The sequence below is a fragment of the Hyperolius riggenbachi genome, chromosome 3, assembly GCF_040937935.1.
Source record: "Hyperolius riggenbachi isolate aHypRig1 chromosome 3, aHypRig1.pri, whole genome shotgun sequence".
In the NCBI taxonomy this organism is placed as follows: domain Eukaryota; kingdom Metazoa; phylum Chordata; class Amphibia; order Anura; family Hyperoliidae; genus Hyperolius; species Hyperolius riggenbachi.
The window spans coordinates 413,059,401-413,084,801 of NC_090648.1; the positions used below are offsets into that span (position 1 = coordinate 413,059,401).

The 25,401-nt window shown below is 43.0% G+C and overlaps 1 protein-coding gene and 1 long non-coding RNA gene across 6 annotated transcripts in view; one reads left to right on the forward strand and one right to left on the reverse strand.

Annotated features, from left to right (window-relative positions):
* LOC137564101 (uncharacterized) overlaps positions 1-25,401 on the forward strand; it is a 142,571-nt gene that overhangs the window by 116,415 nt on the left and 755 nt on the right. The window lies entirely within an intron of this gene.
* SHROOM1 (shroom family member 1) overlaps positions 1-25,401 on the reverse strand; it is a 217,279-nt gene that overhangs the window by 73,726 nt on the left and 118,152 nt on the right. The gene's annotated exons all lie outside the window — the stretch shown is intronic.

Consider the following 25,401-nt stretch of genomic DNA (forward strand, 5'->3'; position numbering starts at 1 on the left):
GTGAACCGATTTTAGCCTGAAACCGTTTACAATCTGTTGTGGTGGTGGTGCTGCCGCCGCTCCCCCCGCCCACATGCATTACCTGCTCCGCCGGCGCGACTCCAGTCCCCAGGTCTCCGCTGTCTTCTCCGCTCTGGTCTCCAGGTCCAGCATGCTTTACTTCTTCCTGCCCGGCAGGAAGTTTAAACAGTAGAGCGCCCTCTACTGTTTAAACTTTCTGCCGGGCAGGAAGAACTGAAGCATGCCGGAGACCAGCGCGGACACGGAGCAGCGGTGACCGGGGGTAGTCGTGCCGGCGGAGCAGGTAATGTATGCGGCTCTATTGCGTCGGTTGTCGGGTACTCGAACGCCACTAGCGACGCGCTCCCTAACCGCGGGCGATCGACGGTAATTTTCCGCACGGAGCGATCGGACGAAATGGATCGAAATTCGGCGTGTAGCGCGAACGATTGGCAGCAGATTCGATCCCAGTGATCGAATCTGCTGTCGAAACGGCGGCAAATCGGCCCAGTGTATGGCTACCTTTAAGGTTAAAAACTTAAAGATTTGCAGCAGATTCGACCATCAGATAGATTTCTATCAGATGCCTGTCAAGCTGAATCTGATAGGAATCTATCTGATGTGTGCCACACACTAGGAACAGGATGAAATCTGTTGGAAATCGATCTAAATGCATTATTAGACCATTAGATCCAATGCAACCTCATGGGTCATCGATCGAAAGCAGTAAAAAAAAAAAAAAAAAAAAAGGGGGGCGCATATGGCTAATGGACAAAAAAGGGCGCAGCCATAGACTGCAATACAAAATATCGGCTATTGGGTGCCAGACAGGAAATTTGGGTGCCCGAGAAATAGCGGTTGCAGGGATCCTGTTAACAAAAGTTTTCGTTTACAGAATAAGGTTTATTACAAATATCGTTTACAAATTCGTTGTGACTGTTATACTTATTTTTTTTCATTTTTAAATTTCGCTTATAGGAGGTTTTACTTATTTTTCGTTTTTAAAATTTCAGGACTGTAACAACTAAATTTTTGTTAACACTTATTTTAAAATTAGTTTCATACGTATAATGCTTAAATATCGTTTTCAACCTTATTCTATTATAAATACATCGCTTTTGGTATTAACTTTGTTTTTTACACTTATAATGTGTAGATTATAGTTTTCAGATTTATGAACTTACTAACATATCGCTTTTAATATTACCGTTATTTTAAGATTTTTAATGCGTGCGTGATTGTAAGGCTATTTATCCAGTTCGGCCTATCTGGACGAGCTTCCTCATCCAGATAGGCACTGCTGCTGCCACCGGCTAGTGCGCGCGATCGGGCGCGCCCCCGCTGCTAGCCCCCTGATCAGCGAATGGGAATATAATTCCCATTCACCGATCTAACTTCCCCGCAGAAATACCGACGCTTTCTCTCCAGAGAGCGCGGTATTTCTGCCCCCAGGAAACTTCTCCCCAGCATTTTAGTTCCTGGATGCGAGATCGTTCGCATCCAGGACTTTTTTCACTGTGGCCATCTTGTGGCCAAATAGTAAACTGCACTTACATACAACTTTAATAAAATAAAAAAAATATTATTTTACATTTAAAATTAGCAGTTTCCCTCCCACACCAAAAATTACCCACATGATAAATAAATAAAAAATAAAATTAAAAAAACAAAAACAACATAAATAGTTACCCAAGGGTCTGAACTTTTTAAATATGCACGTCAAGAGAATATGTTATTATATTATTTAAAATTATAAGCTTATAAATAGTGATGGACGCAAATTGAAAAAATGCACCTTTATTTCTAAATGAAATATCGGCACCATAAATTGTGATAGGTACATCGTTTAAACGGTGTAATAACCGGGACAGATGGGCAAATAAAATACATGAGTTTTAATTACGGTAGCTTATATTAATTTCAAACTAGAATGGCCAAGAACTGAGAAATAATGCATTTTTTTTCATTTCTTTCTTAATCTTCCTGTTAAAATAGATTTAGAAAAAAATAATTCTTAGCAAAATGTACTACCCAAAGAAAGCCTAATTAGTGGCGGAAAAAACAAGATATAGATCAATTCATTGTGATAAGTAGCAATAAAGTTATAGGCGAATGAATGGGAGGTGAACGTTGCTCGGATGCATGAGATTTTCGGACTGCGGTGCTGAACCAGTTATTCTATTACAAATATATAAATTATTCTATTCATGTTATTTATAGTGAAGTATTTTAAGGATTAAATATATTATTGTTTATTTGTGTGTAAGGGTGTTTGTTCAGTGGAGATGGTTAGGGTTAGGCATCACCAGGTGGGTGGTTAGGGTTAGGCACCACCAGGGGGGTTTTAGGGTTAGGTACCACCAGGATGGTTTTAGAGTTAGGCACCCCCAGGGGGGTCTAGAGGTTAGGGATAGGTACAGGGAGGGTTGCGCGCAAGAGTAGGGTTAGGTATAGTTACAGTACAATATTTGTAATATATACAATTTATTAAATGATGTATATTTACACAATGGGGGGGGGGTCTAGGGGTTAGGGATAGATCTGTGTGAGCCTACAGTTAGGTATAATTGCAGTAAAATACCTGTAAAAATCTACCATTACTATGCTTAATACAAGTGTAAATATCGTTCTTGTTATAGACGCTATTGGACGAAATTGACGTTTCATTTCCGATTTATTGTTATAGACGGTATTTTGCCATTTCATTTCCGTTTATTCAACCTATTTAGCACTAGATTTTCGTTTATAAGCTATAAACGGAAAATATTGTTTTACATTAAAAAAAACTTATAATTTCGGTAATATCCCGCGCCCTTTTTTGATGCACTCCATCGATCTGCTGCCGGCAGCAGATTGACCTGGATTTTCCATCCTGTCAGATCAAATCGATCGAAATCGGCCGCAAATCGATCGATCTAGGAATTTGATGGAGTCGATTTTATGACGTGGCTACACACTCCTAACAATTATAGTAGGTGTTTGTTTTGTGTATGCCCAGTGAGATGTATCCTATCAATTTGATAATAGCTCTTATATAAAACTTATGCAGGCTATAATCTTTCTATTCACATGATTACGGGGCAATAAGGTGCCTTGCCTGGAGTACCAAAATGTCTAGAAACAGAACACACACACACACACACACACACACACACACTTTATACACATACTACTTTCATTTGATTTACATACCAAACGTTAAGCTGCTTTTCCCGAGTGCTTCTAGCTGGGCTGCTCACGCTGTGCTCCACAGAGCTGTCTAGGCTTGTGAGCCTCTGGGCTGTCAGATCTTTCCTGTATGTTCAGCTTCCCTCTTGGGCTGTGAGCAACTTTCGAGATGCTAAGGTCAGCACAGATTGACCTTCTACTGAGCTAGCCTGGATAGAAACCAACAGGCATTCCCATTAGACGCCTTTTTTTTTTCCTAAGTCCCAAGCCGCAGTTACTGTGTTTCTCACTACATATACTAAGTCTAAATCATGCCTTCTGTTACAAGAAATGTACTTGTATGTATGGCTGAACATTCAAAACATCTACAGTCATCATCTGATCTCTCTTATGAAGTGGTTTCCATTCTTGCGAGCTGGCAACCGCATATAAAGAGACTAGTAAGGCAGCTGTCTGGCCATTTGTTAATATGCAGTTTCCAGTGGGTATCACTGAGGATTCAGCAGCTAGCAATAGAAAGTGGTCATACAGTGCTAAATTGTTTCCACCTTTAGTATACAGTATCAGATAGTATTATATTACCAAAACAGTAATACAGTGGCCAGCAGTATACATACTCCAAATAATCCACAAGCAGTTTTACAATTAGGCTATTGGAAAAAGGGGTCCACAGAGGAATTGACTTACTAATACTCTTGAGAGCAGAAGAGAACATAAGTGATCCAACAATACTAGATTGGATTTTTTTTATTTGCCTTCCATCAGAACATTTTACAGATGTGACTGGTGCTGAAAACATGAAATATTGTGCCTGTACCGTCTGTGGACTATTATTTTCTATGAATACATTTTAATTTATATGCTGAAGCTCCTAGTAGAATTTGTTTTATGTATTGGAAAGTCAGGAAACGTTGAATCCCTTAGGCTGGGATACTGTTTTGTATTTTGCAACATTTTAGTTATTTGTGCAATGCACTTTGTATTATAGAATCTGTAAATTCAGGGCATTGGGGACGATTCATAAAGCATTACCACATTCGGTAATGCAGAAAACAGCTAACTTCACAGAGCACCTAGGAAAATGTCAATTCATAAAGGCTGTTACCGCATGAAAAGCTGAAATTACCGAGCAGTGGAGTACATTACCGATTGGTGCGGTAAATGCCTCAACACGTCACTAAATGGCAATTCATAAAGCCTACAACAAGCGGTAAAGCCAAAAGGAAATAAATATGTCAGCTTCCATATCCCTCTCACCTCAGGTTCTCTTTAAACAATTTGCTATCCTTCCAGCACTCCCGCTGGAAGGATAGCAAATTGTTTAAAGAAAACCTGAGGTGAGAGGGATATGGAAGCTGACATATTTATTTCCTTTTAGCCACTTCTTGGTCATTATAGGTATAGGTCATAAGAGGTACCATGAGCACTACGTATGTGGTTGTATAAGAATTCCAGCGCCAGAGAAATATCAACAAATCTATGTGGTACCAAAAAGCTCTGTCCTAGTGGTGACTAATAACCAGCCATTTGAGTGCGAGCCACTAATAATACTTCCCAATGGGGTCAATTCATAAAAGGCTGTGTAAAAACAAATATCTGATCGGTAAAAAACTGCATTCAATATTTTAGACTTTTGTGTGCTAATTCATAAATATTTGCACAGGTGCGAAAGAAGTGTGGTAAATTACTGAAGCCCATCGACAAAAATAACAGAAGAGAGCGGAGTGTCTCTGTGTTGTTACATGCTGTTCCATGCAGTGAGGGAAGTAAGAGGCATCCCAACATTCCTTTAGATGTACATGTTTTGTTATACTGACTATGCTGGCTCTGAATCTGCTCTGAATAGATTAGTCTTTCTTAACATTCTATTTAATTGCCACAGCTTAGAAGAACTTGAAGAAACTTTACAAATGCCCTGCTTAGGTTGTTTTCTGTTCTAGTTTCTACATATTTTCAAACAGATACCCAACAGGTTAAACAGAAACACAGCCTAAGGCAGTGAACTGCAAACTTGGCTCTCCAGCTGCTAAGGAACTACAAGTCCCACAATGAATTTGCCTTTATGAATCATGACTGTGGCTCTAATGGCCCATACTCACGAGGGACTTTTGTCGCCTCAACACGCCCGCCGCTCTTGTCGCCATGCGATTGAAAGTTTCAATCGCATGGCAACAGTCGCCGCCGCACCTCCGCCGCAACTGTCGCTAGTCCACGTGAGTACGCGGACTAGCGACAGCAACCTCCATAGAGGTGAATGAAGCTTCCGGCGGGGGGAGGAACGTCGGCGACAGCTTCCGTCTCGCCGCTGATCCCTCTTCCGCGTGTGTACGCGGAGGGACCTGGAGAGAAGCTGTCGCCGGCCTGTCGCTAGCACGCTCACGTGTGCTGGCGACAGGCCACTTCTGCAGCCCGTGAGTACGGGCCATTAGACTTATGCAATGCATTGTGGGACTTGTAGTTCCTTGACAGCTGGAGAGCCAAGTTCGCAGATCCCTGGCCTAAGGTAATCAGGGTATTCCAGTTTTGTTCTGATCGCTGCTGCCTGGGGATTTTTAAAAGCGTGTCCTGCCGGCGAAGGCTGCGGATCCTATCAGATTCCATCATCCAGACTTGCTCCTGCCAGTCACAGCTATCACTGCTTCTGCTTGTGAGTCACAGATACCACATTCTTTTCACCACTTCAAAGCAAGCGGTATTGCTTCGTGGCTTTACAGCTTGTTGTAAGCTTTATGAATTGCCATTTACTGACGTGTTGAGGCACTTACCGCACAAGTCGGTAATGTACTCCACTGCTCGGTAATTTCAGCTTTTCATGCGGTAACAGCCTTTATGAATTGACATTTTCCTAGGTGCTCGGTGAAGTCAGCTGTTTTCTGCATTACCGAATGCAGTAATGCTTTATGAATCGTCCCCAATGCCCTGAATTTACAGATTCTATAATACAAAGTGAATTGCACAAATAACTAAAATGTTGCAAAAAACAAAACAGTATCCCAGCCTAAAGGATTCAACGTTTCCTGACTTTCCAATACACAAAACAAATTCTACTAGGAGCTTCAGCATATAAATTAAAATGTATTCATAGAAAATAATAGTCCACAGACGGTACAGGCACAATATTTCATGTTTTCAGCACCAGTCGCATCTGTAAAATGTGACAATTATACATTTCTTTCCTGTGATATCAGCAACTAATGGAAACCATTTCCTTATATGAGGCCTGGTACACACAAGGCTATCTTCCAGGTGATCAATCTAATCAATTTCCTGGAAGGTAACGGATTAGATGGAAAACACAGATGTGCAATATTTTGTCCCCAATAGGTCTCCTCAGGGCCACAAATTTGGGCATCGGATAATAGCAATAGTGGAATATCAATAATGTTACTGATATTCTGCTATCGCCTGACCTAACCCATCTCTTACACCTACCCTTCCCCCTACCTACGCCTAACCTAACACTAGCCCACCCACACCTACCTATGCTTAACACTAATGCTCCCACCTACAATAGGGGTTTGGCTACTTTATGGATGAACCCCTGGCACCACTTAAACACCTCTGCCACTATTTGGAGTTTGGCTACGATGTGTGCCTCTCTGACACCATGTAGTTGAACTATATGACCCATTATAGTCCAGCTGCTGTTAGCCAGAGTTAGGTTATGCAAATAAGCAGGCCTCCAGGGCCCAAATTAACATTGCAGTCTATGGCAGTGCCCAAATCCCCAGCTTACATAAACTTGAAAAGGAAACCAGAGACAAGCAGGGAGGGAGCAAGAGCCAGATACTCATCAACTGCTTCACACTCACATGACCGACAACTGCATCCCAACCATACGGCCAGCCAAGAAGACGATTTGACACTGGGCATGGCAGATATCACAGTAGCATGTGATCATCATCATATTGCATTATTTTTCCTAGGAGATCAAAAGCACCTTACTTACCTTTATGTGTGTCTTATTTGTCTGTGCATACCTACCTTAAAATTTGTTTTCTAAAACCTTATGACCCTTTTGACAAATTATTGTTGGTCATTAAAAAAAAATATTCCTGTCTTACAAGATTACAGAAATGGATAGGAAATAGGATTGTTGGCACTGGGTCAGAGTAGTCTGACGCATGATAAAACTATTAGAACTTTGTACCAGGAATGAATTACAGAAGGAAGTGAAGAAACAGTACACAGACCAGCAAGATTACAAATGGTGATTAACTCTTCAGGGCCTCAGTCAAGTTTGTTCTCTGCCTACAAATTTCAAACGTGTTTCTCACTAAAGATCTCAGCAACTTACCAAAAAAAATCTTGTTATTTTGCAAAGAAAAAAGTAAAAAAAAAAAAAAAAAAAAAAAAAAAAGTAAAAATCAAACATGCTGTTTTAGATTTAACAACACAAAGGGTGTAACCCCAAATTCAACCAGGAAAAGAAAGAAACAAACAAAATCACCGTCATGTGGCTCTGTCAGTGCCCAACTCACCTTTGGCATAATAATATGTACGCCTTCTACCAGCCCCCTGTACCTGCATCGTCACTGAACGATCCTGTGATTCCCCGCAGCTCCCTAGTTTCATTTTGATGTGTGGCCCTGGTCTGTGCGTCATCTGATCACTCTACCATGCATGGGAGCAATACGAAAAAATCTCTACTGTGCATGTGCAGAACACTCCTGGCATGATCGAGGATGCCCATGGCTGCTTGACGATGACTCGCCAGTCGGCCGGCTGGAAGAGGGTCGCTGTGGGGGACTGGAGGAACACTTAGTGACAGCGTTGGCACCGGGTGGCTGCAGGGGGCTAGTAGATGCCCCAGGTAAGTTAAACTTTTATTTATTTTTTTGAGCAGTTTAGGTTCACTTTAAGGCCTGAGAGACACCGAACACTTTTCTGACCGTCAGTGCTGTCTGAGGGCCTTTTTTGCTTCAAAATCGCAAAACGGTAGCGATTTATAAATTGTTGGGGTTGCAAATTTTTTTTTTTGTACAGTAAAGTTAGGGTTGCTACTTTAACATAGGAATGGTGAAAAGTATTTTCCACTATCGTGATTTGATTTTCTGTAAATCGCAATCACTTTTTGGGGCAATTGTTCCTGCGACTGTTTTATGTTAAAAGATAAATGCAAAATCGCATTTGCAATCGCATAAACACGATTTTTCAAAAAACGTGATCGCTGCGATTTTACTAAACTTCTTCCAGACTCCAGACGTTGTTCAGATAAATACCTGGATGAACTCTGCCGGGAATTACCTAGTAATTATAAGCTGTGGCTGTCTTTCAAAGCAAGGAAAGCATCCAAGCTAAATGCAAATCAAGAGTTTGCCATAATTACTTTCTGTGGCAAGATATTCCAGAACCACTGTAAAGAACCTTTTCCCCTCCATACGAAGATCATGACCCCTACTGTGCTACACCCCGCAGAGAAATATATGTGTTATTGCACTTTGTTATTTCTCTCTTCATTGAACACACATACTATTCTATGATTGTATATTCTCAAATGTTATTTATATTTATGTGTATATATCAATCAGCAGCGCCAATGATTTGCATCAATTGCTCAGTCCTAAATCCAATGGGTTCGCTGTGGGGTTGTCCAATATGGGAAATGTCAAACAGAATAATTCCACTGCGCTCCCGTTCCAGAATAATAAACCTATAAAAAGACAAACACACTATACATAGTGTAATACTGCTTTCATAAGTCCACTCTTTAAAACCCGTGCAATGTGTACAACCAGTGTATGCCATTCGTGTTACCACCACCCGTAATCGGAAAGGCTCACCAGATTCTTGCCACCTCGCTTTTCAGGTGGATTTCTCGCTTTGTATTTGTACCTCACCCCAGCACATCAGTAAGGCACACTCATTCGTACAATAAGATATTTAATTTCTTCATAAAAATCACTAAAATACAAGTAAAAAAGTTCATTGCGCAGTATGTTCAAACAATTAATACATAACCACGCTTCTCGCGCTGATTAACCACTTGCCGACCGCCCACTGCACAGGGGCGGCCGGAAAGTGGATCCCGCAAGGACCGCCGCATGCACAGAGGCGGCGGTCCTTGTACGGGCATGGGCGGCGCGATCGCGTCATTCGTGACGGGATCAGCCGCCGGGGACTGGCTTTGCCCACCTCGCGCTGTAACCCGCCGGCCGTTCGGAGGCGCCGGCGGGTTACTAGCACCCGGATCGCCGCATACAAAGTGTATAATACACTTTGTAATGTATACAAAGTGTATTATACAGGCTGCCTCCTGCCCTGGTGGTCCCAGTGTCCGAGGGACCACCAGGGCAGGCTGCAGCCACCTGAGTCTGCACCCAAGCACACTAATTCCCCCCCCCCCCCTGCCCCCTGATCGCCCACAGCACCCCTCAGACCCCTCCCTGCCCACCCCCCAGACCACTGTTTGCACCCAATCACCCCCGTAATCACCCATCAATCACTCCCTGTCACTATCTGTCAACGCTATTTTTTTTTATGCACTTAACTGCCCCCTGCTCCCTCCTGATCACCCCCCCCACCCCTCAGATTCTCCCTAGACCCCCCCCCCTGTGTACTGTATGCATCTATCCCCCTGATCACCTGTCAATCAACTATCAATCACCCATCAATCACCCATCAATCACCCATCAATCACCCCCTGTCACTTCCACCCATCAATCAGCCCCTAACCTGCCCCTTGCGGGCAATCTGATCACCCACCCACACCAATAGATCGCCCGCAGATCCGACGTCAGATCACCTCCCAAGTGCAGTGTTTACATCTGTTCTCTACCCTAAACACCCACTAATTACCCATCAATCACCCATCAATCACCCCCTATCACCACCTGTCACTGTTACCCATCAGATCAGACCCTAATCTGCCTCTTGCAGGCACCCAATCACCCGCCTACACGCTCAGATTGCCCTCAGACCCCCCCTTATCAATTCACCAGTGCAATATTTACATCTGTTCTTCCCTGTAATAACCCACTGATCACCTGTCAACCACCTGTCAATCACCCATCAATCACCCCCTGTCACTGCCACCCATCAATCAGCCCCTAACCTGCCCCTTGCGGGCAATCTGATCACCCACCCACACCAATAGATAGCCCGCAGATCCGACGTCCGATCACATCCCAAGTGCAGTGTTTACATCTGTTCTCTACCCTAAACACCCACTAATTACCCATCAATCACCCCGTCACTGCTACCTATCAGATTAGAACCCTATCTGCCCCTAGGGCACTCAATCACCCGCCCACACCCTCAGAACGCCCTCAGACCCCAGCCCTGATCACCTCGCCAGTGCATTGCTTGCATCTATTCCCCCCTCTAATCACACCTTGAGACACCCATCAATCACCTCCTGTCACCCCCTAGCACACCTACCCATCAGATCAGGCCCTAATTTGCCCCGTGTGGGCTCTTGATCACTCGGCCAAACCCTCAGATCCCCCTCAGACCCCCTTCCGATCACCTCCCCAGTGCATTGATTGCATCTATTTTCCCCTCTAACCATCCCCTGAGACACCCATCAATCACCTCCTGTCACCCCCCTATCACTCCTATCAGATCAGGCCCAATACAACCTGTCATCTAAAAGGCCACCCTGCTTATGACCGGTTCCACAAAATTCGCCCCCTCATAGACCACCGGTCATCAAAATTTGCAGATGCTTATACTCCTGAACAGTCATTTTGAGACATTTGGTTTCCAGACTACTCACGGTTTTGGGCCCGTAAAATGCCAGGGCAGTATAGGAACCCCACAAGTGACCCCATTTTAGAAAAAAAGACACCCCAAGGTATTCTGTTAGTTGTATGACAAGTTCATAGAAGTCAATCTTCTATGAACTCGCCATACACCTAACAGAATACCTTGGGGTGTCTTCTTTCTAAAATGGGGTCACTTGTGGGGTTCCTATACTGCCCTGGCATTTTAGGGGCCCTAAACCGTGAGGAGTAGTCTAGAAAACAAATGCCTCAAAATGACCTGTGAATAGGACGTTGGGCCCCTTAGCGCACCTAGGCTGCAAAAAAGTGTCACACATGTGGTACCGCCGTACTCAGGAAAAGTAGTATAATGTGTTTTGGGGTGTATTTTTACACATACCCATGCTGGGTGGGAGAAATCTCTCTGTAAATGGACAATTGTGTGTAAGAAAAAAAAAAATCAAACAATTGTCATTTACAGAGATATTTCTCCCACCCAGCATGGGTATGTGTAAATATACACCCCAAAACACATTATACTACTTCTCCTGAGTACGGCGGTACCACATGTGTGGCACTTTTTTACACCCCAAGTACGCTAAGGGGCCCAAAGTCCAATGAGTACCTTTAGGATTTCACAGGTCATTTTTGTTTCAAGACTACTCCTCACGGTTTAAGGCCCCTAAAATGCCAGGGCAGTATAGGAACCCCACTAATGACCCCACCGTACTCAGGAGAAGTAGTATAATGTGTTTTGGGGTGTATTTTTACACATACCCATGCTAAATGGGAGAAATCTCTCTGTAAATGATTTTTTTTTTTTTTTTTTTTTTTTTTTTACACACAATTGTCCATTTACAGAGAGATTTCTCCCATTTAGCATGGGTATGTGTAAAAATACACCCCAAAACACATTATACTACTTCTCCTGAGTACGGTGGGGTCATTAGTGGGGTTCCTATACTGCCCTGGCATTTTAGGGGCCTTAAACCGTGAGGAGTAGTCTTGAAACAAAAATGACCTGTGAAATCCTAAGGGCCCGTTCACACTGCACGCGTTTCCATATGCGTTTTGGAAACGCGTGCGGGGGGGCCGACACGCAGGACATCAGACATTGCATAGAGTGCAATGTCTGATGTTCACACAGCATGCGGTCCGGGAACGCATGCTGCACGCAGATTTTACAAAAACGCACGGCTGTCCCATTCACTTTTCAGTGATGGGATCAGCCACGCAACGCATACGAACGCGGATGGCGTGCGTTCATACGCGTTGCGGTCCGCATGCGTTGCGGTCCGCACTTTGTAGTCTGAACGGGCCCTAAAGGTACTCATTGGACTTTGGGCCCCTTAGCGTACTTAGGGTGTAAAAAAGTGCCACACATGTGGTACCGCCGTACTCAGGAGGAGAAGTAGTATAATGTGTTTTGGGGTGTATTTTTACACATACCCATGCTGGGTGGGAGACATTTTTTTTTTTTTTTTTTACACACAATTGTCCAAACAATTGTCATTTATAGAGACATTTCTCCCACCCAGCATAGGTATGTGTAAAAATACACCCCAAAACACATTATACTACTTCTCTTGAGTACGGCGGTACCACATGTGTGGCACTTTTTTACACCCCAAGTGCACTAAGGGGCCCAAAGTCCAATGAGTACCTTTAGGCTTTACAGGGGTGCTTACAATTTAGCACCCCCCAAAATGTCAGGACAGTAAACACACCCCACAAATGACCCCATTTTGGAAAGTAGACACTTCAAGGTATTCAGAGAGGAGCATAGTGAGTCCGTGGCAGATTATATTTTTTTTTTGTCGCAAGTTAGAAGAAATGGAAACTTTTTTTTTTTGGTCACAAAGTGTCATTTTCCGCTTACTTGTGACAAAAAATAATATCTTCTATGAACTCACTATGCCTCTCTGTGAATACTTTGGGATGTCTCCTTTCCAAAATGGGGTCATTTGGGGGGTATTTATACTATCCTGGAATTCTAGCCCCTCATGAAACATGTCAGGTGGTCAGAAAAGGCAGAGATGCTGGAAAATGGGAAAATTCAATTTTTGCACCATAGTTTGTAAACGCTATAACTTTTAACTAATAAATACAGGCTGAATGTTTTTTTTTTAATCAGAATGAGTCTGTATTGATGACGAAACGCGTAGGGCGGAGCCAGTATGCCTGACGCAGACACGCCCACAAACGAGCGGTGTGTGGAGAGAGGAAGCACGGAGTGGCGGGGGAACTGCGGACAGCGGGACGCCGCACAGCAAATACCTTTCCGCCTATAAGGGCCTTAGGAGCACCGGTCTGATATGCTCATCTCTATCTTGGAGCTTGTGAGTTTTTAATCAGCGCGAGAAGCGTGGTTATGTATTAACTGTTTGAACATACTGCGCAATTAGTTTTTTACTTGTATTTTAGCGATTTTTATGAAGAAATTAAATATCTTATCGTACAAATGAGTGTGCCTTACTGATGTGCTGGGGTGAGGTACAAATCCAAAGCGAGAGATCCACCTGAAAAGCGAGGTGGCAAGAATCTGGTGAGCCTCTCCGATTACGGGTGGTGGTAACACGTATGGCATACACTGGTTGTACACATTGCAAGGGTTTTAAAGAGTGGACTTATGAAAGCAGTATTTATATTTATGATTGGTGTATCATATGATTATTTATGAGATGCCATTCTATTGGGAGCAATTATTGTCATTATTACCCATATATCCTTGATGGTAGACACAAACATATGCAATTATTGTGGTACTATACATTATTGCGACCATACACGCCCCTTTACTCTGTTTTTATGTTCTTTACTTTCATGTGATTAATAAAGGTAACATATTATTAGCATATCCTGGTGCGATCTTTGGTTTTTCTCCTTTTGTTCAATTGTCTATATTGACCTGTTGCACAGGATATTGTGGTATTTTACAATACAATTCTGTCATTAACTTTTGGTAGTGCTGACTATACTATATATTATTACTATAGCTTATTGGTTGCCTACTAAGGATGTAGCGTCTAAAGAAGGTCTATTAGACAAAAAGACTAAAGCTGGCCATACACTAGGCCGATTCCCCGCCGATCGACAGCAGATTCGATCACTGGGATCGAATCTGCTGTCACATCGTTCCCGCTACACGCTAAATTTCGATCTATCCCGTCCGATCCCGTCGATCGCTCCGTGCGGAAAATTAGCGTCGATCGCCCGCGGGTAGGGAGCGCGTCGCTATCGGCGTTCGAGTGCCCGACGACCGACGCAATAGAGCCCGCATACATTACCTGCTCCGCCGGCGCAACTGCCCCCGGTCACCGCTGCTCCGTCTCCGCGCTGGTCTGGTCTCCGGGTCCGGCATGCTTCACTTCTTCTAGCCCAGCAGGAAGAAGTGAAGCATGCTGGACCCGGAGACCAGACCAGCGCGGAGACGGAGCAGCGATGACTGGGGGCAGTTGCGCCGGCGGAGCAGGTAATGTATGTGGGGGGGGGGGGGGATGCTTGGTTAGCGGCGGCAGCACCACCACCACAGATTGTGAACGATTTTAGGCTGAAATCGGTTCACAATCTGCTTGCAGTAAAGGTAGCCATACGATCCCTCTCTGATCAGATTCGATCACAGAGGGATCTATCTGTTGGTCGAATCTGATGGCAAATCGACCATTGTATGGCTACCTTTACTATTTGAATCTTTTAAAGTAAGCCAATAAATATGAGCAATGACTAAGGAGCCACCTTTTGCTCCGATACGCGTCAGTTGTTTCACTGTATTGATGCAAAGCACTAATAAAGATTGGATTTTAAGCTACAGTTTTGGTGCAGCGGGTGTGCGGTGGTTGTAGCGTCCCCATTCACTACCCTTTATTATTTTAGTTTTTATATAGCGCCAACATCTTACGCTGCTCTGTACACTGTATATATTGTCATGTCACTAACTGTCCCCCAGATGAGCTCACAATCTAGTCCCTACCATAGTCTTATGTCTATGTATGAATCGTGTAGTGTATGTATCATAGTCTAGGGCCATGGGAAGGAAACCAGAGTGCCTGGAGGAAACCCACACAGACATGGGGAGAACATACAAACTCCTTGCAGATGTTGACTTTGCTGGGATTCGAACCGGGAACCCAGAGCTGCAAAAAGACAGCGCTAAGGGCCCATTTCCATTAGGAGCAGTGCGATGCGGCATGCTGCAGATTTTCGCACGGCCGCATCCTCGTCCCATCTCCTCCATGGACTTCCACATCGGGAGATGTAGAAGTGATGCGGCTGGCGGCGGAAGTGATGCGATGCGGCTAGGTAGCCACATTCTCATCACTTACTAGTGGAAATGGGCCCTAACCACTACGCCACCTTGACTATAAAATAGTATCATCCAGATTCAAAGCTTCCTGCATTTACTAATGGATAACACACTCAATCTACTGCTAAGCAGAGGGTTGTAAAGGAACTCTGTATATATAATAAACGCCATAAAAAAGTTATTTCTTTAGGAAGCCATATTGCAAGTAGCGGTTACCTTATCAGATAGTAAAGTCCTCTTCCATTTGCCAGTAAAAGGACTGATAACATTTCCAAGGCATAGAGCACACAGGAGATCCAGTTGCAAATAACGCACAGGACAATGAAGCTTTTGTGACCTCACGTTAAATAAATTATACAAGGAAAGGAGAATAGAATTACCTAGCAGAGCCTAAATAGCAAGAACAAGGAAGTACCAAGTGATGGTTGTATTTGTTTTTAGAAGCCCTTTCCACAATGATAGACCAATATACAAGACTTAGTAATTTACTTTTACTAGTTATTATAAATGCTTGGAAACCATGTATTAAGTAAAACAAACAACATACTATTATAACTATTACAGAAAGGTAATTGTTTGTTATCATTTGTAGATATCAGGAGATTTACAAGCCTGACATCATTGCTTTGATACAGTTTTCATTACGTGGTCCAGTCACAACACTAATGCTTGTGTGGAAAATTTGCTCATTTTTTCATGGTAGCTGATCACATAGAAACCCTACTGAAAGATTCTATTAAACTGCAGGTGTCTCATTAGGGAAATGTGAGCTAATAAACAAGTAAGGTATTACTTGAACTGGCCTGATATTTAAAATTTTCCATGAGTCATTACTAAAGCAATTAAAGCTGCATTACTTAATTTTGTACCATCCCCCTTCCCCATCTGATATGACCCCTCAGTTATTTAGGAAGTCATTTGCAACTCTTGGATGCTGCTCACAGCAGTCTCCACAGAAATCATAAAAAGCCTTCATCTTGCATACTGTGCAGCCTAATTCTCTCTACAAGGAGATATCTGCCCACCACATGAACAAGGCTGGGATCTATATTGATGAATTCCATGAATGAAGTGAGATCACAGCCACATGCAGTGGCATACATGGGTTAGAACACATATAAACAGGTCTTTGCTGCATGCAAGTGTCAATATTACAGACCTCTTGCACTGTCTGCTTGACCATGTTGTGCCAAGAGTAGCCTTTCCTCTCCCTTACACTGTCAAAGTAAAAAAGCCAGGTTAGGGTTCTTTCACACCAGGAGCTAATCTGTGCATTTGGACGGATAGGACCTAGATTGCAATTAGAAAGGTATCATGAAAGACAAGTCTATTCTACTTTCATTTTAACTTTCACATTAGAAAGCGTTAGGTTGTAACATGTCTGGGAGCTTCATAACATCCAGCCGAGTGGTTTTCCCGTCGGGTGAATAAGAACTACTGCCGCTAATCAGCGTCGTACTGCAACTTCCCTACGCAGGTCATAACACGTCCACGAAAATCGGTTCATGCACGCATTCTGTAATGTGAAAGAGTCCTTAAAGCTGTAACAGTGACTTAAAAGAATGTAAGTTCTTAGAAGTCACTTGATACATACTTACTTTCCCATAAATAAGCCCAGGGAACCCTAAAGTCCAGGCTATTCTACTATGCAAACACAAATGAATCTGGGTCTTTAATCTAGACAATGAGCCATAATACAAGTCAACCTGGGGTGACTGTCCAAGAAACTCATGAGTGTGAGGGGCTCTTTTGGCTGACTCAATCTCCACCTGCTGTGTTACCTATGTGCAAGACTTTTTTAGTTTACATATGTAGTCAGGGCCGGATTTGTACTTTCCAGCGCCCTAGGCCGGCTGTCACCAACCGCCCCCCCATTCTGTCCAACTCTGACTAGTGATCACTGGGTTACATTGGCTCCTGTCTGTTTTGCTGCTTTGCCCCCCCCCCCCCGTTCAAAGAAGCAGTGCATGCTCTGTCCACTCCATGTAATTTTGCACTCCAGCCTGGATGCACAGCAGGCGATAGTGTTCAGGGCTTGCATAATTCAGAAATGATGCTCATATATGAGCAGCACTTGTCAAGTACACATACCCATAACACTCCAAGCCTCGGCTGCTGTGCACATCAGTACAGGAGTGCATAATAACAAGAAGCCCGAGAGGACAGAGTATGCACTGCTTCTTTGTCCTTTGTGCGACTTGCTTCAGTCACAAACAGGTGATGGTGCAGCGCAAAGGAGAGAAACCCATCCAAGCCAGAGAACAGGTAAGTAGAAGGATCCGACACTACACACGCTGGCATAGATGTAGTGTAATGCTAGGTACACATGATGCAATTCTGACAGATTTACTGTCAGATCGATTATTTCCAATATCTGATCTGATTTCCGATCAATTTTTCAATCGATTTTCCGTTCATTTCTATGAAAAAAATCATTCAGAAAATCTATCGGATAGCAGATCGGACATGTTGGAAATAGTCGATCTGACAGTAAATCTGTCAGAAAATTGCATCATGTGTATCTAGCATAAGCTCAGGTGTACTTTACACAGTGACAATTTAGCACTTGGGGCAAGTTAAGACAGATCTTAATCAGTCAGCAGGAAGTTTTTACGTTTTGTAATAGAATGATAATATTTATTGGCTAACCAAAAGAAAACAGTGAGCCTTTGGCTAATGAGCCATCTTCAGACTTTGTTCCTGTATACAAGAGGTTAGGACATACAGTCAGCAGGAGATGCATACATTGTTTTGTAAATATACATAAATGTAATACAGTTGTCATTCTGTTTCAAAACATCCTGCTTTCACTGATGGCTAACACAGAACAATGCTTTGCTGCATCTAAAACATGTCAGGAAAGAGTTAAACTGTAGCACAGAGAGAATGTTGCTGTCATTCCTTAGGAAATAAAAACAAATAAAAACAAACCATAAATTCAACAGGTCTCAGGTCTTTAACAGCTCTGACCAAGTAATAAACATCATTCAGGGGGAGAGGAGAGCTGATAATTCCTGTCCATGAATGCCTGCATAAAGAAACTAATCTGAACTCAAAAATTCTACTACTTGAGCCCATATATTTTTCTTCTCACAGCAGCTTGTATGTCCCAACTCATTATACTAAGGACAAGATCCTCAGATGACAACAGATGCTGTCATAACACACACTGCAGTGAGAGAGATGCAGGGATCTCTGAAATTCAGGCAGAATAGAGCAAAGCAGAAGTGATTTACTTTGACATGTGACCTCTTATCTCTCCAAGTCCTGCGCCCTGCTGAATTTTATCGCCCTAGGCCTTGACCTTTGTGGCCTTTCCAGAAATCCGGCCCTGTATGTAGTATATTGTTTTTATCCCCTGGAAGCTTTGCTCCTGTTATTTAGCCAATCCACGGCATTAATCAAACTTGTGATCATATCTACTGTAAACCAGTTGGGATCTTATCTAGAAAAAAGGAAAACTGAAGTGAGAGGGATGTGCATTGCCTGGCTGCCCTGATGATCCTCTGCTTCTAATTATTTTAGCCATAGAGCTGGAACTAGCATGCAAATCAGATGTTTCTGACAAAAATCTGACATGCTTGTGACAGATGTGTTATTCAGAAACTACTGCAACCAAAGATCAGCAGGACCGTCAGGCAACTGATTTTTTTAAAAGGAAATAAACATGGCAGCCTCCATATCCCTCTCACCTCAATTGTCCTTTAAACCCCTTGCACACTGGCCTCTTCCCCACTGCAAGGGACATGCAAGTCTATGGAGATTTGTACAGTTCACGCAACGCGGCACAATGGCAGTATCCAAACCACCACAATGCCTTAGCAGAGGCTGCAGTGTATTACCACATGAACCGTGCTTACTGCCCGGATCATGCAGCAATGCAAGTCAATGGGTGATGCAGACAGTGTTCACGACCGACGGGAATCTCCCAGTGACGTACTACATGCCCAGCACTGCACACAACGTGTTTAAAGAGGAACTGTAACCTTCTATTGTACTCAGCACCAGTGTGTACATCATGCCCACTTTATAGGGGAAAAACAAGTATCTCCTAGTAAAATAATATAAATTTACTTAGTTTCTGTAGCTTTAACCAGTAAGCCACGCCCACCACACTAGCTGCCTCCGCGGATGTATAATAATTAGCCTACTCTCAGTGCCTTCTGGGTAGTGACGTTTAGAAACGTCACAAGCTCTCTCCTGGTGTTTGGGGGAAAAAAAAGTCTCCTTCAACAAGAGACAGGCAGCAGAGTGAGCCGGCCACGCCCCCAAATCTCGTGCAGTGCCAGCAGCTTTCAGGAGAGTGAGCAGCGTGTATCTAGCAGCCTGCTCACTCATCCACTGTCCTCCTCACTGTTTCTCTCCCACAGGCATGACAGGTAATCTCCAGCATCTGATAAAATGTATACAGTGTGAAAACGCTGCCTGTCTGATGCATCTGGGGGAGGGGGAGAGAGGTCTGACTTCTTAGCCTGAACTTTTTTTACTTTGAGTTCAGAAACAAAGCAGAGAGCAGTGCAGACTCAGTGACAGGCTGCCAGCATGCTTTACACTGCTGTGTCTCCTGTGCTTTGCTTAGAAAGTAGTAAAAGTGCAGAGCTAGAAGTCAGACCTCTCCAGCTGTCCCTTATTTATGCCTTAAAGGAGTCCTCAAGGGAATTGAAGGAAAATAAGTGCTACTTACCCGGGGCTTCGTCCAGCCACAAGCTCCCAGCATGTCCCTTGGTGCAGCTCTGCGATGAGCCGTTCGCTTGTGAAGCTTTCCGGTCCCCGGCGATGACGTCAGGCCGACCAGGAGGTACTGCACCTGCGTGAGGGGTGCTGTCAATCACCGCCACGTGGACCGGAGCATACTGCAGAGGCGCAGAACTACTACGCCTGCGCAGTACGCTCCGGTCCACGTGGCAGTGATAGCGGCGCTCACGCAAGTGCAGTACAGGCTGACCTCCTGGTCAGCCTTCGTCCTGGTCAGCCTGGACGAAGCCCCGGGTAAGTGGCACTTATTTTCCTCATATCCCTTGATGACTCCTTTAAAGAGAACCTGACTTGAAAATAAAAAGTAAAAATAACCATACACAGATCATAGTTACCTCCTGTATACTCCTCAATCTCTTTCTCCTCTCCTGCGTCCCATTTGTCCAGTGTGATCAATTAAATTCTCCATCCTCCATTTTAAAAATGGCCATTACCCCTTAACAGCTTCCTGGTCAGCACACTGTTAAACTGTAATATCACACCACTTGAGCCATAGGGAAACATGGACATTACCTTGCACATTCAGTTGTAACTGTATATAAACACATAATAATATGATAGGACATTAGACTAGGACTATGGTAGGATTAGACTGTGAGCTCCTCTGAGGACAGTCAGTGACATGACTATGTACCCTGTAATGTGCTGCAGAAGATGTCAGTGCTATATAAACACATAATAATAATATGGTAGGACATTACACTATGACTATGGTAGGATTAGATTGTGAGCTCCTCTGAGGACAGTCAGCGACATGAATATGTACTCTGTACAGTGCTGCAGATGATGTCAGATGAGTGTGCTCTTCAGGGCCCATTCACACTGGGGCGATTCGTAGGCGGTTTCTGCAGATTAAAGTGCTTGTGTAATCCCAATCGCTCAAAAATCATGAAAATGTAGTCAAAAATATGCGTTTGCTGCAAAAAAAAAAAAAAAAATCACAGCCGCAAAACGCTAACGCTAATTGCCAGCATTTTGTGATCCCCAGTGTGAATGGGCCCAATCTGTCCTACTCTGATGGCTGGCTCTGCAGACTGCTCCAGCATCACTACAGTACAAAGCTCTTGGGGATTTGGGGTGAAAAGGCTGGAGGCAGGGTGCTGTACTCAAGACCCTGCAGAATACTGAATAGGGACTGTCTACAAATCTTTGTATATCGTGGTTGGTCGGGTGCATGGCGGTAAAAGGCAAGCGATATCGGGGTGAGTGACAAAACTCCTGGCGCTATGTGTGTATGTGTATTTACACATTACCTCTCCTGTGTCCCAGTGACCGCCCTCTTCTGAATCCGCTGCTACACTTCCCATACTTGCTGCCGGCACATATCTCGCTGGCGTGCGTGTGCGACATTACGCTGGCCGGCATTTATAGGGAGGAGCGGTGGAAGACAGATACAGGACAGGTAATGTATAAATACACATACATGTACATATATTTATACACAGAGGAACAGCGGCGGGCTCTGCCGATTTCCAGGAGATTTCATGCTGAAATTGATCGGGAATCGGACTGTGGTGTATGAGCAGCTGACAGATCTCTCTCTAATCAGATTCGATTAGAGAGAGATTTGTCTCTTGGTCGAATCTGCCCATCATTGCCTGATGTATGGCTAGCTTTAGTTTTCAGTCTCTCAAGACATGGAAAATAAACTTTTTTTTCCTGGACTGCCAGAAAAGTGCCTTTGTAGACAGCTCTGTGCTTCAGGGCCCTTTTCCACTGCAAAACGCAACTGCAAATGCATTTGCGTTTCCCCAATTTTGATGTTCGTTTTGTGCGTTTTTTATGCGTTTGCAGTCTCCGTTTTTCTGATTGGCAAATGGCAAGTGTTGTCTTGAAAATAGAAACTGGTGGTTAAATCAATACATAACGCAAAACACATTTCTATGCGTTTTTCATGCATTCCTATACTTTACATTGAAACACAAAACGCATCATAATCGCACAGACATGGGTTTGCGTTTTGTAAAAAACCGGAACGCAGCAGTGGAAAAGGCCACCCAAGATTCTTATTTTAAACAAGCTGCACTTCAGAATCAGCAAACGCATGCGTTTTGCGTTTCTGGCAAAAACGCAGCTAGTGGCCCTTATGCTGTAATGCCAGTGGTTTGAAACGCCTCTGCTATTCAGCTATATTACAATACACTAATCAGCATCTCCAGCTCATTCCCTGTCTGCTTCTGTTTACACATGTGCATATTATACTTCCTGGGCTTCTGCAAATTATGTCAGTTAGGAAAAAAAAAAGGTTGGGGAAGGAGGGTGTAACAACCTTCACTGTGGGCGTGTTTTCAACTGCTGGAATGAAGAAAAAAAAACTTGCTAATCCTGCCAGGAGTAAACAGGGATCCTCCCATGCTGCCTATGGCATTTTTACAGCACCTTGCTGACAGGGTTACGAGATTTATTAGTCAATCCTTCTTATCTATATACTTAAATCACTGTCTTATACTGCTTTTTAAGGAATATTTATTCCTCCTTACAGTTCCTCTTTAAAACCGGCCTAAATGATTGATAATGCGATTGTTGAGGATTGGCGGAGCCCACCAGCTTATCTTTTTTTATACAATAGAATCTGAATGATCTGATCGAAAATACGATTATTCCCTATAAATTGTGCCATTAATGTTCATCGTTACAGTGTGTGGATATGTCTGTACAAAGCTTGAGAATAGGGTGGACATCATATTGTGCAATAAGAGGTGGCTAGACATATTGATTCAAGAATCCTTACAACTATTGGATCACCACTATCCATACATGACAGGTTGTAAGATTAACAATATTACCAATAATGATGAAGAGAAGGTCACTACCAATTATCTATAATCAGAAGAATGCTGTCACACGTGCCAGCTAAGCAGTATATTATCCCTTTGTAACAACCCAGTCAGGGCTTACTCTGCAATATGTTGCCTATGACATCAACCTCAGCAGCACAACAAAGGGATGTCCTTCTATAAAACTGACTGCAGTATGGAAGCCTACTCCCAGCTCATACAGTAATATTACCTTACTCAGACCTCTGCATCTCCTCCCTGTTAGTCAGGCTGAAATGGTAAAATGACAGGCCAAAGAAGAATTTACTATGCACAAGAAAAAACAAGCATTTAACAGTGGTTCTTCTTCCCCTGCTCCCATGACATGGCCTAACATTTATCTGACAATTCTCATTAAGCTAGTTACATGGCTTTCCACAGAAATTTTTTCTTGTTAATTTTAACAGTCCGCGCTCTGCCTTTCAGAATAAAATAATAACCTCCCTTGTCTGAAGAAACTAATCTTAGTATTAAAAAGAAAGTAATCTTAGTATTAAAGAGTATTGTTTTTATTAAAGGGAACCCAAGATGAGAGTGATATGGAGGCTGCTATTTATTTCATTTAAAACAATGCAGGATGTGTGGCTGTCCTAATACTTTTAGCCATAGACTCAGAAAAAGCATGTAGATCAAGTGGCCGCATGCCTTTTTCAGGATTGTGATGCAGACACTAACGAAACCAGAAGATCAACAGGACTGCCAGGCCACTGGTATTGTTTAAAAGGAAATACAGCTACTACAGCCTGCAGCTCTGAAGGGTCTGTACTACAGGAAATGTTTAATAAAGAGGTTCCTGACCAAGCACTTTAGAAATAATTTAGCTCCAGCTAACTTAACAGATTATACACAGACAACAATGACCTGCCATGGAGTGTCTGAACAGGACTAGGAAAATACTGGTGCATGCAGCTGGGATTTAAAGCAAACCCATCAGTGAACATCTCACTTACAATGCATCAAAGAGACCACTTGTTAATATTGCCAAATCATGTTGTTAGTCACACTAAAGTGTCTAATCATAAAGTATCATGAGTTCTTTGCATAACTAGGCATGCAGAGGGGGTGACTCAGGGCTGGTGCACACCAAGAGCGCTACTGAGCACTTTTCAGATCGCCAGCGCTCTTAAATACCTGTGGCTACTAAAACCCTACAAAAGGTGTGTCCCACAGCTGCGTTGTGATTTTTATAAAATCACAAGCACGCTGCATGTAGTATTTTTTGGACCTATTCAGCTTGAACGGATGAGCAAAAATGCTCGTTCAAAAATCGCTCTGAAAATCGCCTCACAAAATCACTATCGCAAATCGCTAAGCGCTAGGGATTGCAATAGCAATTTTGGTGTGCTCTAGCCCTCTCTAAGGCTGGAGAACATCAGTTGCCAGCAGACCTGGAGTGGTCGTAATACGATTGTGATTTAGAATACGGTACATATTTATAAGAAGCCCCAATTTCTTCCAGAGTAAAATGCATCATAAATTACGTTTCTCCTATGTTGCTGTCACTTGCAGTAGGCTGTAAAAAAAAATAAATAAATAAATAAATAAATAAAAAATCTGACAGGTTTTGGACTAATACGTTGCCTCATGGGGGATTTTCAGTATTTCCTTTTTACTCTACAAAAGCATTCCCAGTAAAAGGGTCTGTACAAATGTGCTAGCCAGCCTCCATACTAATTTTCTCACTATTTTGGCAGTTGGACTAAGCAACTGCCACTCAGTTGGTGCTTTTAAAAATAAAGAAAGCTTTGAGAATCCCCTATGAGGAGATTAACTAGTCCAAAACCTTTCAGATCTGTCCAATTTTACTACCTACTGTAAATGACAGCGACATAGTAAAAAGTAATTTATAGTGCATTTCAATCTGGAACATATGCATATTCAAGCATTTTGAATTTTACCTTTTTTTTTTTTTTTCCCCAATAGTGGTCCTTTAAACACTGTCTGCAACTCCTGTCTGGGTCATATCAGACCATAGACAATTGTTGCTGAGAGTTGTATGACTGCAGTCTAGTGGCTGTCCTAGATTTATTGGAAATAACTTCTTCCTGTGAATCTTTTTATGTGACTATAACTGCACACCTCTAGCTCATTCATTTTTACCACTATGTTCTGATAAGACACAGGCAGGTAATGGTTGCAAACTTTTCCACTTCAATGCAGATTTGTTTTGTATATAGTCCAGGTTTTCTTGGTCACTTTTAGTGGGCCTCCAGCTTTAGTAAATTGGCCTCAGAAAGTCTAAAGGCTTTTCAGCTCGACAAACCCTGTAGAGTAAGCTGAAGGGGAGGTAAGAGAAGCAATAAGAGAAGGAAGATTCTGTATATACAGTAAGCAAACAGGGTAGCCCCCATTGTGCATATGGAATTATGCAGAAATAATGTTTTAAAAATATTAAAAATGTAGTACTCTAGTTCATTAACTAAAAGGCAAACAACTATGTTTAGAAACAAATACAATCTTTAGGCAACAGAAAGAGTAAAACAATACTTCTAGAGATACCCAAATTTGAAGTCACATGACCAACTTCCCTTTCCATTATCCTCAGCGATTGTGCCATCTTGTAGGAGGAGTTAGGGTACGGGGAAGTAGTAGACATGTACGGGAAGGAGTACAATCATGTTATTTTTTATTTAAAGCTTATATGTAAGAGAAGTTG